This window comes from Panicum virgatum, chromosome 3N (assembly GCF_016808335.1).
Source record: "Panicum virgatum strain AP13 chromosome 3N, P.virgatum_v5, whole genome shotgun sequence".
In the NCBI taxonomy this organism is placed as follows: Eukaryota; Viridiplantae; Streptophyta; class Magnoliopsida; order Poales; family Poaceae; genus Panicum; species Panicum virgatum.
This window is the reverse complement of record NC_053147.1, coordinates 13,320,039-13,323,531: the sequence shown is the minus strand read 5'-3', so window position 1 is coordinate 13,323,531 and position 3,493 is coordinate 13,320,039.

Genomic DNA, 3,493 nt, shown 5'->3' with positions numbered 1-3,493 from the left:
GCTGAAAAGCAATAAAGAGTAGGTCCTTACTTTCAAGTTTTAGCTTCAAGATTCTAGTTGATTAACCATTCTATGTAAGCATCTACTAACCATTCATGGTGAAACTTCTAAGCAAACATCCAGATTAATAAGAATATTGTTGCTCTTATTACTCTGTGTGGCAAAGAGATCAAGCAGTCTCATTTCATCGTGAGAGGCGGACGATTCTGAATCGAAATTCAACCTTGCAAGGGTAACCTAGCACACACGTCTGGAATACCGTCGGGTCATTCCCAAACAACCGTTAACCTTTCTTTCCGGCTTGTGGATAGTGCCACTCTCCCCGACTACAGGGCTCCAAGGCCGAACCTTGTCCCTAGAAGTCGTAGTGTTGCGCAACATAAAATAAAACCTATCCCTACTGAGAGAGTGGGAGGTATATCCACTCCCCGGTCCAATCGGCTACTAGGCTTGCCACGTACCATATTTACGGCATGTGACTAGTACTTTCAAAAACTTAACCAGCACTACCACACACCGCGACCTTAGCAAGTTCATCAACACAGACGGGGTCTCACATAGGACATAATATCGAACACAACCCCGTCCGTCGTCCTTATATTGATAACAGAAAGTAAACAAGCAATTCCTATAAAGCTCGCGAGTGACAGGCAATCACTCGACTTTTACCGGTCCTATAAGCTTAGCAATTATTCGAACTCAAGTCTAGTGTTCAGTACATAGGTTCCTAGGATCATGCATCTAGAGTTTCAATTCAACTCCTATGAACTGTAAATGCACAAGTAAAATAATACAGTAAATGAAATTAATTTTGAAGTATAGGTTATGTCCGGGGCTTGCCTTCTCGGTAATTGCTAACTATTTCAGCGCTAGGCTCTTCCGAACTTTGGTTCGGGGCTTCAGTTAGTTCCGCAGTGTTCACTTGAGCTTCGAGATCACCTCCGTCAGACTCCGGAATCAACTCGTACGTCCCGTCTGACAAAGTAGTCGTATCTATATGTAATGCAAGAACAACATTATAAACAAACATGTGCAATCGTTTATAGAGTAGTTAAATGACAAATTTAACTACACAAGGCATCATGATTAACAGCACAAAAGAAGTTAACTAACTTCATAAAATGAGTGGTGGTGATTTATCATACCACTAAGTCATGGTTTGTAAATAAATCATCAAATCAGAGTACAAAAAGTAATAAAATATACCAAAATTACACTAAACAGAACATGAACAAAGTAATCTACCCTTCAAAAATCATATCAAGACATGTAATCATTTAATCACAATAAAACATTTATGCAGGCAACACCTAGTACAAGCTTGAATTATACAGACTAAAATATTGCAAAGTAGAAGCTCAAAATTTAACAGGAGATTTACAAAGGTAAGATCTAGCTACAGTGAATTTTTCATGATTTTATCTACACAGAATTAACTCTGAGAAAATAACTAAAACAAACAACAGATTAGCAAGATTTATTTTTAGCCCCTAATCTAGCCATGAACTAAGGCTCAAACTTCCTGGACAAGCTAATATACTCCAGAAGAACACTCATGAATATTTTCAGGATTTAACAAGAACAGAAACTATTTATCATAAATAAAGTATACTAAGCAAGGATTAAATCAAATAAATAGCTACACAAGAGAACTGATCATGAAATTTTTATAGCAAAGCTAGTGTAACATGAGTAAACTACCACAAAAAATTTCAGAGCAAGACCAGCTTTCAAGCATTAGATAAGAAAAAGACTAAACATCTAGTATTTATTTACCTAGTGACACAAAACCATTTATACGGCAAAAACTTGCAACTAAAGCCTAACATATTATGGTTCTACTGCATAGAGCTCTTCAAGAGGATTCCAAAACACCAAGATTTTCTAATTTACGAATTTTCTACGAATTGATCTAGAATTTCAAAGTTCACTGAAAATATTACAAAGCAGCCCCTACTGGCACTATTCATCAGAGTCTAGGCCTATGCAAATAACCCCCTGGGTTTTCTTTCCTTTCAACCCGAGGTCCCTGGGCCGGGTCAGAGAGGGGAGGCGGCGGTTGACCGGCCGTTTCCCGGCGAGGGGCTCACCGGCGGCGAGAGGGGAGGGGTGCGTGAGCTTCACGGGTGCAAGGCGCACCTCTGGGTGGCCTAGGGTTGCGCGGAGGGGCTCGGAATCGGCGGCTCGGCGGAGCAGGGCGGGTCGGCGGCGGAGGCAAGCGACGGCGAGGGTGCTCCGGTGAGGTTCAGGCGAGGGGAAGTGGCCTGGGAGCTGCGCGAGGTCGAGGCGGTGCTAAAGGTGGGGGCTGTAGGGGTGGAGCGGGTCTGGGGTGGCGGCTCCGCGGCGGGGTGAAGCTCGCCGGCGTTCGGGGTGAGCGGCGGCGGCGTTCTGGGGCGTGGGGTTAGGGAACTGGCGAAAAGAGGAGGGGAATAGAGCGCGGGGCTTCTTGTAGTGCTCAGGCGCGCGAAAGATCGAGAGCTGGGCCTCGGGTTTGGGCTCTCCACGGCGGCGTCGCGGTGGCGGCCGCCGGGGAGGTTCTGGGCGCGGCGGGGCGGCGTGGCGAGGGGTGGAGGCGCCAGCGCGAGGCAACAGGCGGGGGAGGAGCTCGTCCGCGACGCGTGGGCGCCAGCGCACGGCGAATTGATGGCCGGGAAGGCCGGGAAATCGTCGGCGGGCGGCGCTGTCGGTGGCCGGCGGCGAGAAGCAGAGCAGAGAGGGGGAGATGGTCATAAGGGCGATTTTGCAATTTCCAAAAGTTCCAGGGACCTTTCTGTAAACAAGCAATAACTTTTAAATCAAAGCTCAAATGGAAAAGTGCCCAACATGAAAGTTGTTCAAAATTTCAAGATCTACAACTTTGATGTTGTGCAAAAATTTATTTGGCCAAAGCTTCAAGAGCTAAAATTAAAACTGTTGAAGGGATTTTGAATTCCAGGAAATTTGTCTTTTTTAAAGCAATTTCATTTCAAATGTAGACCTTCAAGCAAAAATTGATGCCATGCAATAAATGCACTGAAATTTTGCACAAACACCCTCCACAAAAGCTATATTCAGAAATAACTATATAAAGGACCTTGCATAAAATCATAATTACACATATACCCTTTCATAATTACAAAAAGATCCTTTTTAAGTAATTCTAGCACATGATGCATAGCAAACCTACCCAATTACTGTGCAGACACTTAATTAATTACTGTGTAAACACCCGGGGTGTTACAGCCGTCTTCCTGGGCGGCAACCTGGTCTCCTGGTCGTCCAAGCGGCAGCCGGTGGTCTCCCGCTCCAGTGCCGAGGCGGAGTACCGGGCTGTCGCTAACGGCGTGGCTGAGGCGTCCTGGCTACGACAGCTCTTGGCGGAGCTCCACAGCCCGCTCGCCAAGAGCACGCTCGTCTACTGCGACAACGTCAGCGTCGTGTATCTCTCCACCAACCCCGTCCAGCATCAGCGGACGAAGCACGTGAAGATCGACCTACACTTCGTGCGCGACAG